A 15649-nucleotide genomic window follows, 5' to 3' on the forward strand; every position below is an offset into this window, starting at 1 on the left:
ACCGTGGGGTACTCAGAAACGGGCCAGTTCTTAAAGGGATGTGTCACAGTGGCAGTGACCCGGTCAGTGGCCCTGGGCATCCAATAAAAGGGGATCAAGTGTAGCGGGAAATAAGGTCTAAAGAGTAATGTTCGTGACGCCACCTGTGGTACTTGGACAGAGGTGGCTGATGCTGCTTAATGGGGTCCACTGGAGATGATGGTATTGCAGCTTAGATGGTATAGCTCCCCGCAGGTAGAGCTTTATCCCCAGGGCTCTCGGTGGAGTTGTTAAGGATGATAGATGGTGAGGTGCAGAAAAGAATTAGTGGACACAAGGCTGCAGTCTCTTTACCTTTTACTGGTAGAATGTGAGCACAGTCCAGGGTACAGGTAACAGGTGATGGTGAGGTCCGGGCAGCCTGGAAGCGATTCGGAATCCCCCTAGCTCCCCCTTCTGGCATGGAGTCAGAACAGTGTTGTGTGTACATGCAACCTGTTAAAGGGATCCTTGTTGCTTCCAGCCATGGCATCACCCTCCCTGTGAGGAAGGCAATACCACTGTAACAACCGGCTTCCTGGGGTGTTACACTGCCATTGGTGCTACAACATTGCCCAGCATGCAGCAGCTGCCCGGTCCTCCTCCCTCTTATTCCTGCTAATGCTATCAAGGAGACTCCTTTGAGCTCAGAAGACTGCGAGAAGAAGCTGTTTACATTTTTAAATATTATTTTATATTAAATTGATATGTGTAATAAAATAGTGGATCTAAATGTATCAATTTTGGTGGAAGGTTACTTAGCTATATATTATATGCTACAGTATGTGTGGGGGAGGGTTACTTGTCTCTGGGTCGGCCTCCACCGAGTCGGCATGTAATGGTGGCCAACAGTCACACTGGTCTCACCGGCAGGCCAGCCGTCCTTAGCAGATTAAAAAGGGATAAGTTGTGTAAAGGATGCAGGATCAGCCCATCTCAATAGGCAATGTCCAGACCTCAGGTGCAACTGGCAAAAAAACTTACTTTTACAAGAAAAATTGAAGATGATTACATCTCTCCACAGTTATTCAGTACACTGAGTACGGTCCCTCATGGTGTAATGAACCCAACTCTTTTCCGGGAATGTGTAGCAGGTTTCCTCACTCCAGCTGCATTTAGCAGTATATGAGCCCTAAAACTTCTCCTCTCGGCCTGGACCTTGGCATGCACGGTACCTCAGGCTTACAGGAAAGTACCAGGAGCACAAGGTTTCTTCTCCTGGTCTTAGTATTTCTCCTGTAGGAGCTGCTACCCACCAGACTTCACAATAGCCGTTACACTAATTACGTTTGTGTGTGTGAAAATGGCTGAAGAGCTGACTTCTCACACCAACAGAGTTCACAGACATTTGTGATACCTGTCTTTGCAGGGCACCACACTTGGCTACATATGCTATGTGGAGGAGGGTTATTTGGCTATATATGCTCTGTGTGGGGGAGGGTTATTTGGTTATATATGCTATAGGTGGGGGAGGGGACATGGATTTATATGCTATAAGTGGAGGTATATTATTGGGAGAAATACATCATTTTCTGGAACAATTTCAAGGGTGCCAACACAGACAGATAGATAGATAGATAGATAGATAGATAGACACTCAAAAAAGAGGCAGCACTCCATAGTTTAAGTGAAAAATGTGGAAGGTTTAATCGACCCACATAGCTGGGCGACGTTTCAGCTCCATCTGAGCCTTTATCAAGCAGTGAGTAACCATTCCTAGTATCTATTTATATGTGTCTCAACCCATGTTAAATTAGGTCCAATTAAATTTTTTTTTTTTTAATTTTACATACTATTAGTGTTCATAATGACATATACATTGTTCATATTCATTTATATTTACATCTAGTGCTCATTTACATTTGCATCCAGTGCTCATATATAAGGTGCGTTGTGCTTATGTGCATTAAAACCAAGCTATCTATAACCCAGCAGATTATCCTGAAGATATTCACAATTATAATAATAATAGATATATTTATGTTAGTTATATTTACATTCCTCTGCACTCACCCCTGTCACTCATGTGGGCTCATGGAGGACGACATGCCTGCAAGTCGGCGTTCTCTGCCGCTCACTGCGCATGTCACAGACGCATCATCATGTTGAAACGCCATATCAGCCAATGAGGCGCTCTGTGTGGCATTTTTCACATGGCGCATGCGCAGTAGCGCCGAAAACCGCCATGTTGGTAGTGGCTGATCATTCACTATATTGTCTATACACTTATGCACATTAATGGTGCTCGCGCTGCAGCGCTAGGTAAGTATATACCGTTAAGACACTCATATGTCAGCGACTGCACAATTGCATATAAAAAGGGCCTTATGTTAATTTAAAATCAGCCATTTACCATGGAGTGCTGTCTGGCTACACAAAGCACTCACACCCAAAATAAAGCGGATCTAACACCCAATAGGAAGTATGTATTATTTAATGTTTATTTCAAATTTATAAGGGCCAAATATATTCCTTTATGGACTTAAATGGACTATATAAGGTGTATAAACATACCTCGGCACTACGGATGACTGCTTCTCAAAACAACCCCCGTGAGCCAATATAGTTACTCTGCCCCTCAGTTGTCCCTCCGGACCAAAGTGTTGCAGACATGACATCTATATGGTATTTTCACCATTGTCCTGGTCCACTTATCTCATATTCTAAAGATATTCAACACTCAGTTGTTTTTTTTTTTGTTCAAATAAATTTTTATTAAGAATAACAAGACAATTAACATGTTACATTTACATTTTCAATACAGAGTATTTTCCCCCCCCCTCCCCCTCCAAACAACCCCCTTCAATCCCAAGGCCCCCCACCCCTACCCCACAAAGCAGCTCATCTTGTTAATTACTTCCATCATTAAGACAATAGAGTATCTAATCCCTCAACCTATCGTATAAGCCACACTTTACATTACTATCCCATAGCTATCCATGAAGACCACATTTTATTGAACGTTTCAATTTTCCCTCTCTTCTTAGGCCACGTTCACATATTCAGTATTTGGTCAGTATTTTCCATCAGTATTTGTAAGCCAAAACCAGGAGTGGGTGACAAATGCAGAAGTGGTGCATATGTTTCTATTATACTTTTCCTCTATTTGTTCCACTCCTGGTTTTGGCTTACAAATACTGATGGAAAATACTGACCAAATACTGCTAGTGTGACGGCAGCCTTATAAAACCCCTTTTCCAGTGTCAGGCCCTGCTTCACATACTGGAGGAACTCTCCTCTTGACAGCGGCTCTTCCCTAATCCAATTTCGAGCTATCACCTTCCTAGCCATGTATAGCAATCTGGCTATAGCTATCTTTAGGTGTTTATCCACTCCAATCTCATCCACGCATCCCAACAAACAGACAACTGGATCCCTTGGCACCTTACATGCAAACGCACCTTCCATACGACTCAAAACTACCACCCAGAAGGCAGCCAACCTCGGACATGTCCACATCATATGGAAAATATTTCAGTTCACCTTGCTCAATTATTTGGTATACGTACTGAATCCCTTTGCCCAACCACTCTATCAGTACCCCCAATGCCTCAAATTCTTTCAGATTGTTATTATGCCATAGCGGCGAGTATCTTGTCAAGTCCGTGATCCCACGTATGTTGTTTTTACTATTTATTTAGATCAGTGGTCCCCAACTCCAGGCCTCGAGGGCCGCCAACAGTGCAGGTTTTCAGGATTTCCTTAGTATTGCACAGGGGTTGGAATCATCACCTGTGCAGATGATCACATTACCACCAATGCAATACTAAAGAAATCCTGAAAACCTGCACTGTTGGCGGCCCTCGAGGCCTGGAGTTGGGGACCCCTGATTTAGATGAAAAATCCACCCGGATCATAGGTACTGTAATAGCCAAACAGCAAGAATTACATTGAATATTCGAATATATTGAGTAATAATAAAAAATTAAAATAAACAAAAGCAAATTAATATCTCTGTCCTCCATGAAACCACATTCTGTCCAGGTGACATTTTTCAGGAATAGCATCTGTTGGGTAAAAAATAAGATAAAAATTACTGATTTAAAGTATCCGACATATCTTAAAACATCCTGGCCCCAATTATACAGGAAGGGAAAAGGTTAGTACATACCCCCCTATAACACCGTATGAATATTAAAATCTGCATTTAATCCTTTCGGTTTGAGTGTTTTCAACTCATAGATCCATTTGAGCTCCCTCTTTTTTAGAATCTGTTCCCTATTACCTCCCCTCCTCTGGATCGGGACCACATCAATGATCCTACATTTAAGATCTTTTTCTTGATGGTTACAGTCCACAAAATGTTTGGGGACTGGGAGGTCCATTCTTTTCTTTCTGATGGTATACCTATGTTGGTTCATCCGCACTTTAAATGCACATATTGTTTTGCCAATATACCAAAGATTACACGGGCAGGTTAAGAGATATATTACATGGTCTGTATCACATGTCAGGAACTCTTTTATCTGATAGATTTTACCTGTTTCAGGGTGCTCAAAAGTGGGGCCCTTCAGCATATGTGTACAATTCACACAGGACAAACAAGGATAACAACCCCTTTTCTTCCTGCCCGTTAGTGTCAATTGTTGGTTTCTCATTAAAGGCCCAATGTCTGATTTTATTAGGTAATCCCCTATGTTTTTGCTTTTTTTGTAGGAGTAGAGTGGTGGCATTGAAAATTCACTTATTTCTGGGTGGCACCTACCAAGCATACCCCAATGCTTTGAGATAATCCTGCTCACCTCCCTGCTTTCTTCCACATATGTACTCACAAAAGGAACACGGTTGATTCGTTTTTTATCCTTCGTAGCTTTCATAATTAGTGCCTTTCTATCTTTCTTTTTTACATTTTCTTTAACCGACCTTAAAAGCTTTCTGGGGTACCCTCTCTCTATAAATTTTTTTACTAATGACTCCAATGCTTCATCTACATCATCCTCTTTTTTGACTATTCGCCGCACCCTCAACAACTGACTCAGGAGTATTGACTCGATCATTTTACGTGGATGTTGGCTGTTGTACACCAATAGATTATTTCTATCTGTCTTTTTGACATAGAGTTTTGTAATCAACTCATTGTTTTCTTGTTGGACTAATACATCAAGAAATTGCATTTCTTTAGTTGAAGATACTAGTGTGAACTTTATAGTCTCATCTATGATATTGAGGTATTGATGAAATTCATTTAACATATCATTTGTACCTGTCCATAGGAGGAAGACGTTGCCTATGTACCTCCACCACACCTTAACATACTGGAAGTGGTGGGATACATAGACGAAGCCCTCCTCCAGGACCTCCATAACTAGATTCGCATACGCAGGGGCCATATTGGCCCCCATAGCTGTACCTCTTTTTTGAGTATAAAACATATCGCCAAATAGGAAATAATTTCTTTTCAGAATTATTTCCAGTAGTTTTAGTACAAACGTATTTCCCTCCTCCGTATAACCAGCCAGTTCCAATTTATTTCCTATAGCATTTAAACCTCTCTTGTGATCAATAGAAGTGTACAGAGAGGTTACGTCGAACGACGCCATAATCACCTCTCCGCCCAACTCTATCGCTTCTAATTTTTTTAGAAAGTCTGTTGTATCTTTTATGTATGATTTTGCCTGCTTCACAATGGGGTTGAAAATTCTATCCAAAAATATGCCCATTTTATTAAAAATTGAGCCCACCCCCGAAATTATGGGGCGCCCTGGTGGGTTATCTAACCCCTTGTGTATTTTAGGGATTATATATAGCATTGGTGTCGTTGGAAAGTCCACCCACAAATACTCATACAATTGTTGGTCTATGATATACATTCCCAGTGCTTCCTTGAGACAAATCTCAATCTCTTTACTGATATTAAACTTTGGATCTCCATCCATTTTACAGTATACTTCCGTATCAGCTAGTTGTCTATACACTTCTGTCATATACATACACCTGTCCATGACGACGACAGCACCCCCTGAGTGTCTGTAAACTTGCTGCAATCGCTGGACTGGTTGCTTGAGGCCCTGCACCTGAAGATAAGTACTAGAGTTGTGCTGTTCCTTTTTTTCTACTAGATAGATAGATAATATTTTACTAGCACCTACAAACAGTATAAAGCAAAGTGTGAACAGGTGCAAGCTGTTGTGACTGCATAATCCACAAACAAAAGAATACATCAGCACTCTGTAAGCACTAAGATATATGTAAACATTAAATATATGAAATTTAAACTCCATTACTGCCATGTAAAATATACTTATATTATACTTATAAAGAGTGCCGCTGCATTATTTTGTTGATATATTATGCAGGCATAACAGTTTGCACCTGTTCACACTTGCTTTTCATCTGTTAGGATTTGCTGGTCATATTTTCATATTTTTTCGTATACTTTTTGAAGTGGTGACACAGCCTTTATACTTGACTGAGCATAAGAAAATCACACCTGAAACCAGAAAGAAAGGGGAAAAAGTTGATTCAGTTGTTGCATTGTGTGTCTGGGGTGCTGCACTAGGCATGGAGAACAGAAAGAGAAGAAGAGAACTGTCTGAGGACTTGAGAACCAAAATTGTTGAACTATATCAACAATCTCAAGGTTACAAAACCATCTCAAGATCTTGATGTTCCTTTGTCCATAGTCCTAAACAGCAATAGCACAAAAAGAGGATTCAGAGATCCTCCAAAAATTCAGAAAAAACAGCAAAAAGGCAGAGATGCTTACCTGCCTAGGCCTCCAAACAAATGCACTATCAGGATGCAGTGGACCCATATGGTTAAGATGGCGGCAACACAGGTGCAAAATTACCGATGAGGCAACCACTCACAACCTACCAAACTAATGGAGGGGGTGGCTGCTTTAGCATATTACTGCACATAAAAGACTTGTATGTGGTGCTGTTCACACAATGGAGATGCACAGCATCCAGGTTAACAGCCTAGTAGTGACAGCCTTCTATTAGATCAGGTGGGCTGCCCACCGCTATCCAAATGCACCCCATGTGAACAGACACCACAGCTTACAAGACAAAATGGGCCCAACTGCACCCCGAAATTGTGTGAACAGCGCCACATTCAAGTCTTTTATGTGCAGTAATATGCCAAGCAGCCACCCCCTCCATTAGTTTGGTAGATTGTGAGTGGTTGCCTCATCGGTAATTTTGCACCTGTGTTGCCGCTATTTTAACCATATGGGTCCACTGCATCCTGATAGTGCTTTTGTTTGGAGGCCTAGGCAGGTAAGCATCTCTGCCTTTTTGCTGTTTTGTCCATGGTGCGCAACATAATCAAGAAGTTTACAATCTATAGCACTGTAGCGAATCTCCCTGAATGTGGAAGTCGGAGAAAAATTGATGAAAAGTTGCAATATCGGATAGACCAGATAGTGAATAAGCAGCCCCAATCATGTTCCAAAGAAATTCAGGCTCAGGGTGCATCAGTGTCAGTGTGAACTATCCATCAACATTTGAATGAAATTAAATGCTATGGCTGGAGATGCAGAAGGACCTCACTGCTGACACAGAAACATTAAAAATGTAGACTGCAGTCTGTCAAAATGTACGTAAACCAAAATCCTTCTGGGAAAGCGTCTTGTGGTCAGATGAGACTAAGATAGCACTTTACAAAAAAAAAAGAACACTGTCCCAACAGTCAAATATGGTGAAGGTTACAAAACGTTTTTGGGTTGTTTTGCTGCCTCTGGCACTGGTTACCTTGACTGCAACACATTATGAAATCTGAAGATTACCATAGGATTTGAGGTCACCATGTAGTTCCCAGTGTCAAAATGCTGGGTTTGCATCCTAGGTCATGGATCTTCCAGCAGGACAATGACCTCAAACATAATTCAAGAAGCATCCAGAAATGGATGGAAACAAAGAGCTGCAGAGTTCTGAAGTGGCTAGCAATGTGTCTGGATCTAAATCCTATTGAACACCTGTGGAGAGATCTTAAAATTGCTGTTGGGAGAAGGCACCCTTCAAATTTGAGAGACCTGGAGCAATTTGCAAAAGAAGAGTGATCCATAATTCCAGTTAAGAGGTGTAACAAGCTTGTTGATGGGTTATAAAAAGTGATCGATTGCAGTTATTTATTCCAAAGGGTGTGCAACCAAACATTAAGCTGAGAGTGTCAATAATTTTGTCTGGCCCATTTTTGGGGTTTTGCGTGAAATTATGTACAATTGGCCTTTCTTTCTCTGTTTTTTTAATGTTGTTCCAATACACACAAAGGAAGTAAACATGCGTACAATAAAAAATGTTCAATTATAATAATTTTCTGGGAGAAATACTTCATTATCTTTAACAATTTTAAGGGTACCAATACTTTCGCCATGGCTGTAAATCACATAGGTAACACTGCGACATAGTAGAGATGCTGTGGCGAGAACATATGCATCACATATGAAATGCTGGGACTGGAGCATATTCATCACATGGAAGATGCTGGGGATGGAGCATATACATCAAATAGGGGATGTTCCTGTTAGAGCATATACATCACCTAGGACAGATGCTGAGGCTGGAGCATAGACATCACATAGGAGGTGCTGGAGGATTTACATCACAAAGTAGATGCTGGGGCTGGAGCATATATATCACAGGAGAGATACTGAGGCTGGAGCATATGCATCAAATTATATGATGCTCCTGTGGGAGTATTTACATCACATTGGACAGATGCTTGGACTGGAGTATATACATCACATAGGAGATGCTGGGGCTGGAGAATATACATCACATAGGAGATACTGGGGCAGGAGCATATACATCATATAGGTGATGATATCGATGAAGCATATATATCACATAGTAGACTCGGGCTGGGTCACATACATCTCATAGGAGACACTGGGGCTGGAGCATATACATTACATAGGAAACTCTGGGGCTTGAACGTTTACAGTTGTGTGGAAAAAAGTGTTTGCCCCTTCTGACTTCCTATTCTTTTGCATTTTTATCATACTTATATTTTTCAGATCACCAAAAAAAATTAAATATTAGACAAAGATAACACAAGTAAACCCAAAATGCAGTTTTTAAATGAAGGTCTTTATTATTAAAGGAAAAAGAAATACAAACCTAGAGGACCCTGTGTGAAAAAGTGCTTTCCTCCTAAACCTAATAACTGGTTGGGCCAACCTTAGAAGCAACAACTGCAATCAAGCATTTGCGATAACTGTCAATGAGTCTTTTAGAACACTCTGGAGGAATTTTGCTCCACTCATTTTGAAGAATTGTAATTCAGCCACATTGGGGGGTTTCCAAGCATGAACCGCTTTTTTAAGGCCATGCCACAGCATCTCAGTTGGATTAAGGTCAGGACTTTGACTAGGCCACTCTAAAGTCTTAATTTTGCTTTCCTTAAAGGGAAGGTGCCATAAAAAAAAAATTTTTTTCAGAAATTGTAAAAATGTAAAGAATTAATGATTACATTTTCTTAAAAAATATTATCATTTGTTTATAATTTAGTAAAATATGAAAAATAATTTGAAAAGTTTTGGAATTTCCACTTTTCAACACTAGGGGGAGCAGCTGCTGAAATTTCAGAAAAACCTAGTGTACAAATAGCTCACATTACAGCACTGCAGTAATTATGGGCGGAGTCTGCTGACGTGTGTGATGTCTCCTCTCCTCCCCTTCTGGGTGTTTGCTAAGGGATTAGAGAGGATGAGATTCAGGGACCCAGTGAGCAGCCATTTTGTTGGTGACTGCAGAGTATGGCTGCCGTCACACTATCAGTATTTGGTCAGTATTTTACCTCAGTATTTGTAAGCCAAAACCAGGAGTGGAACAAATAGAGGAAAAGTATAATAGAAACATATGCACCACTTCTGCATTTATCACCCACTTCTGGATTTGGCTTACAAATACTGAGGTAAAATACTGACCAAATACTGAGCGTGGACGGCAAACCTTAGGCTACTTTCACACTAGCGATTTTGGCTGTACGGTGCAATGCGTCATTCAGGAGAAAAAACGCATCCTGCAAAGTTGTCTGCAGGATGCGTTTTTCCCCATAGACTAACATTACCGACGCATGTAACGTTTGTGCGTCGAGTCCACCATTTTCGACCGCGCATGCACGGCCGAAACTCCGCCCCCTCATGCCCAGACCTTACAATGGGGCAACGGAAGCGTCGCAAGACTGCTTCCGCTGCCCACGTCGGGCATTTCTTTCACAGCATGCGTCAGTACGACGCACTGCGAAAGGCCCGTACCGACGCTAGTGTGAAAGCAGCCTTATACTGACAAGTAGACAGTCACCATGGCAGGCAGCAAGGATTCTGGGAGATATGTGGTGGAGGGAGCAGGGTGACAGCAGCACAGAGTATTTCAGGAGAGCAGTGTGCTGGTCTATAGGGGCCCCCTGTTTGGTGCGCGGAGCAGCCAGGGATTATACATAGAGCGCTGTCTTATACACACCTGGATGGACCGTCTGCTCCACAGAAATCCAGGAAACATTTCTGAGGATTGATGGCCTGTTCTGATCCAGACTTTGCATGCAGACCCCATTCCCCTCCTCAGATCCTGTCCTGGCGATGTGTGAAAGCAAGGCGACAGGCACAGTCGGGGTGACGCTGGGAAGGAAATGTAGCCATATAGTAACAATAAAAATGAGACCCCTCTCTTCAGCTGCCTCACCAGCCTTCCCCTGACTACACCTAACTGGAGGTCATGCTGTCCCCTCTATTACCCCAGACCCGCGTGCAGGTGCTCAGCCAGAACCACCCTAGAATGGGTCCGCTTTCTGAATATAATACTGACATACAGATCACACATAATACCGCCATGTAGATCACACATAAAACCACCATATAATTCTCACATAATACTGCCACATAGATAGATCACACATAATCCCACAATACAGTTCTCATATAATCCTGTCATATAGTTCTTATATTATTGCACCATACTGATCAAACATAATACAACCATACATATTACATATAATACTGTCATATAGATCACACATAATGCCATCATACAGGTCACACATAATAATTAGCGGCATCAAGTGTGGTCTATATGGCAGCATTATGTAAAAAATATACATTATATGGTGGCATCATGTTTGTTCTATATGGCAGCAGTATGCAAAAAATATATATATGGCAACATTACGTTCCGTCCATATTACAGTATTATGTAATAGATATATCTGGCGGCATTATGTATGACCTATATGGCAGTATTATGTAATAAATATATATGGCGGTATATTTATTATGTAAAGGCAGGAAAGTTGTGAGCTATGCCCTTCTGTGACCCCCACAATTATTATTATTATTTTTTTTTTTTTTGGGGGGGGGGCAATTAGACCTTATGCTATGTCGCCCTATGATTTGTATGTACGCCCCTGGTGACGATCCTCACAGCTTGTCCTGAAAGACAGCAGGCTTGGGGTGTCGGTGAGATTGAGGTGGGTTTCAGGGAGCAGGAGATGGGTGTCAGGGGGCATGGGGTGGGTCAGTGAGCTTAGGGTGGGTGTCAGGGCTCAGTCTCAGTCTTTCCTCTTCTGCTCCCTGGATCACTAGTCTCAGACCACCTGCCCTCTGCTCTGCACTGTATAGTAGGACGATCAGGCAGGAGACCTGAGGAGCTGCAGGACTACAACACTTAGGCCGGCGTCACACACAGCGTAAAACAATACGGTCCGTATATTACGGCCGTAATACGCTGGAAAGGCCCGAAAAAAGTGGTCCGTAGCTCCTCCGTAGGCAGGGTGTGTCAGCGTTTTTTGCGCATGGCATCCTCCGTATGTAATCCGTATGGCATCCGTACTGCGTGGTTTTCTCGCAGGCTAGCAAAACCAACATACCGCTATAGAAGTGATCCATGTGTCCCAAAAAGAAAAGAAAATATATATATACTGTCCATATATATATATATATATATATATATATATATATATATATGTGTGTCAGTAGACACATATATTAGAGAGAAAAGCCGGTAATTCAGTGCGGTGTACAGTAAAATCACACTGACAGCTTACAGTAGAATAGGTAGAATAAATGTGTACACATAGAATAGGTATATATATATATATATGTCAGTGAGACACATATATGTATATATATTAATATTTATTCCAGCGCTAGACAGCTTGAAAGCCGGTAATTCAATTACCGGCTTTTTCCTTCTCCTTCCTAAAACCCGACATGATTTGAGACATGGTTTACATACAGTAAACCATGTCTTCTCTCCATTTTTTTTGCAGATTCCACACTACTAATGTCAGTAGTGTGTATCTGCAAAATTTGGCCGTTCTAGCTCTTAAAATAAAGGGTTAAATGGCGGAAAAAATTGGCGTGGGCTCCCGCGCAATTTTCTCCGCCAGAGTAGTAAAGCCAGTGACTGAGGGCAGATATTAATAGCCTGGAGAGGGTCCACGGTTATTGGCCCCCCCCGGCTAAAAATATCTGCCCCCAGCCACCCCAGAAAAGGCACATCTGGAAGATGCGCCTATTCTGGCACTTGGCCACTCTCTTCCCATTCCCGTGTAGCGGTGGGATATGGGGTAATGAAGGGTTAATGCCACCTTGCTATTGTAAGGTGACATTAAGCCTAATTAATAATGGAGAGGCGTCAATTATGACACCTATCCATTATTAATCCAATACTAGTAAAGGGTTAAATAAAACACAAACACATTTTTTAAAATTATTTTAATGAAATAAAAACAATGGTTGTTGCAGTATTTTATTCAACGCCCAATCCAGTCACTGAAGACCCTCGTTCTGTGAGTAAAAAAACATAATAAACCAACAATATACTTACCCTCCGCAGATCTGTAACGTCCAACGATGTAAATCCTTCTGAAGGGGTTAAAACATTTTGCAGCAAGGAGCTGTGCTAATGCAGGCTGCTCCTCGCTGCAAAACCCCAGGGAATGAGGCTAAAAATAGATCAATGATCTATATTTAGCTTCATTTGCGGTGAGGCGCCCTCTGCTGGATGTTCATAGATCGTGGGAAATTACCTAGAAAGCTCCCTGGAATAAAATACTGCAACAACCATTGTTTTTATTTCATTAAAATAATTTTAAAAAATGTGTTTGTGTTTTATTTAACCCTTTACTAGTATTGGATTAATAATGGATAGGTGTCATAATTGACGCCTCTCCATTATTAATTAGGCTTAATGTCACCTTACAATAGCAAGGTGGCATTAACCCTTCATTACCCCATATCCCACCGCTACACGGGAATGGGAAGAGAGTGGCCAAGTGCCAGAATAGGCGCATCTTCCAGATGTGCCTTTTCTGGGGTGGCTGGGGGCAGATATTTTTAGCCGGGGGGGGGGGCAATAACCGTGGACCCTCTCCAGGCTATTAATATCTGCCCTCAGTCACTGGCTTTACTACTCTGGCGGAGAAAATTGCGCGGGAGCCCACGCCAATTTTTTCCGCCATTTAACCCTTTATTTTAAGAGCTAGAACGGCCAAATTTTGCAGATACACACTACTGACATTAGTAGTGTGGAATCTGCAAAAAAAATGGAGAGAAGACATGGTTTACTGTATGTAAACCATGTCTCAAATCATGTCGGGTTTTAGGAAGGAGAAGGAAAAAGCCGGTAATTGAATTACCGGCTTTCAAGCTGTCTAGCGCTGGAATAAATATTAATATATATACATATATGTGTCTCACTGACATATATATATATACCTATTCTATGTGTACACATTTATTCTACCTATTCTACTGTAAGCTGTCAGTGTGATTTTACTGTACACCGCACTGAATTACCGGCTTTTCTCTCTAAGAGCGCTGCGTATTTCTCGCAAGTCACACTGCTTGTCCGTGTGTAATCCGTATTTTTCACGCTTCCATAGACTTTCATTGGCGTATTTCTTGCGCAGTACGGTGACAAACGCAGCATGCTGCGATTTTGTACGGCCGTAGAAAGCCGTATAATACTGATCAGTAAAATACGGCAAATAGGAGCAGGGGCATAGAGAATAATTGTGCCGTATTTTTTGCGAGTTTTACGGACGTAGATTCTGCGCTCTTACGTCCGTAAAACTCGCATGTGTGACGGCGGCCTTAGAAGCTCAGTCCTGGCATGCTGGGACTTGTAGTGACACAGCAGCTAGAGCTTGCTGAGTGTCATCACCCCCTGGGTCTGCTTCCTTGTGCCAACCATAGCCCAAATGTTAGAACACTATTACTGTGCCAACCATAGCCCACCTCTTTACACTGTGCAGACCTCCCACCTGATCCATAGGTGAAGCCCCCAGGCTGCTGCCTGCCTGCACACTGATCCCCCTGCACCATGCACAGCTGCAGGCAGGGAAGGGTTAACCATTACAGGCCAGCCTGGGTGCCGCCCCTTGTAACCAGGAGGGATCCCCTGCTGCAGAGAATCATGGGGCTTCAGACTCCAGGCTGCAATCTACAGGGACAGTCACTGTGTGGGGTGATGAAGTGTTGCCACAGATCAGTGCTGCACACATAACGCTCCATGTACAGGGAGACACACTGCTGCTGCTGGGGGATTTCCTGCCCCTGGACTGAGGGAGGAAGCTTTCAGCAACACAGGGCAGGTCGGCAGTGATCACTGCTAATGCTGCAGATACTTACCCCAAACCCTCGCTCCCAGCAGCTTCTCCTCAACATCTTCTGTCCTCGCAGCCCACAGCAAACAAAATGGCCGCGATCTCCTCTCACAGCTGTGACGTAGCAGCCCAGTGGGCGTGTCCAGGTCACAGCTGAGAGGCAGGAGAAGCGGCCTCAATGTAAGAGATGCGGTCGGGGTCCGACTGTTGGCTCCTATGTCCACGTGTGCCGTAAGTGAGGAGTGCAAGTGTCCTTCCCAGACACACACACCCCCACTAGTCAAAATGGCAGCCCCCAGTGGCACACACAAATGTCAATAAATAAAAAACTATTAAAGTAGTTAATTTAATTTTGTATTAAAAATAATTGATTGTATAATCAATAATTATTAATACAAAAATTAAAATCACGGCACCTTCCCTTTAAGCCATTCAGAGGTGGACTTGCTGGTGTGTTTTGGATCATTGTCCTGCTGCATAACCCAAGTGGTCTTTAGCTTGAGGTCACGAATAGTGATGAGCGAATACATTCGGTACTATTCTTTACGTGTACGGATAGTACTGTATTCGGGATATTTGTTACTCGGCGAGTAATTAGTAAGTGGCGACTTTGCCATTCGCTTCAGTATATTAGAGTGTCCCACCCAGCATGTTTGGTGGTTTATTTGCAGCCAATGAACATGCTGGACTTGCTTACCAATCACAGTATTGCCGGCGCCATCTTTGGTGTAACATTACTGTGATTGGCTGGCCTTACAGCATCATAGGGGATATTTAATCCCTGCCGGCGACATCTTGTGCACATTACAGCCGGAAACAGCACAGTGTGAGAATAGGGAGCGTGAAAGCAGCGTATAGGGAGAGTGTGATTACAAAAAGTTTTTTTTAGGAGCAACTGAGAGTGAACTGTTAAGTGGAGATAGCGTAGGGAGAGATTTAAGTCAAGTGAAAGGCAGGCACCTGGGTGTTATCATTGCAAATACATGCAGAAGATCTCTGCTAGTTTGCATTGTTGTATAGTGTAGGAACAGACTGTGGGATTAGGGAGAGAGGCATGGTTTCATCCAGTACCATACATTACAAA

General features: G+C 42.4%; 1 long non-coding RNA gene across 1 annotated transcript; it reads right to left on the minus strand.

Moving 5' to 3' along the window:
• Positions 1–3859: 3859 nt before the first annotated feature.
• On the minus strand, positions 3860–14672 carry LOC138674036 (uncharacterized). The gene is made up of 3 exons (XR_011320440.1): positions 14591–14672; positions 10425–10579; positions 3860–4025 (listed from the first exon to the last, which is right to left on the minus strand). It is a non-coding gene; the product is annotated as an uncharacterized lncRNA (long non-coding RNA).
• Positions 14673–15649: the final 977 nt, after the last annotated feature.

This window comes from Ranitomeya imitator, chromosome 4 (assembly GCF_032444005.1).
Source record: "Ranitomeya imitator isolate aRanImi1 chromosome 4, aRanImi1.pri, whole genome shotgun sequence".
In the NCBI taxonomy this organism is placed as follows: Eukaryota; Metazoa; Chordata; class Amphibia; order Anura; family Dendrobatidae; genus Ranitomeya; species Ranitomeya imitator.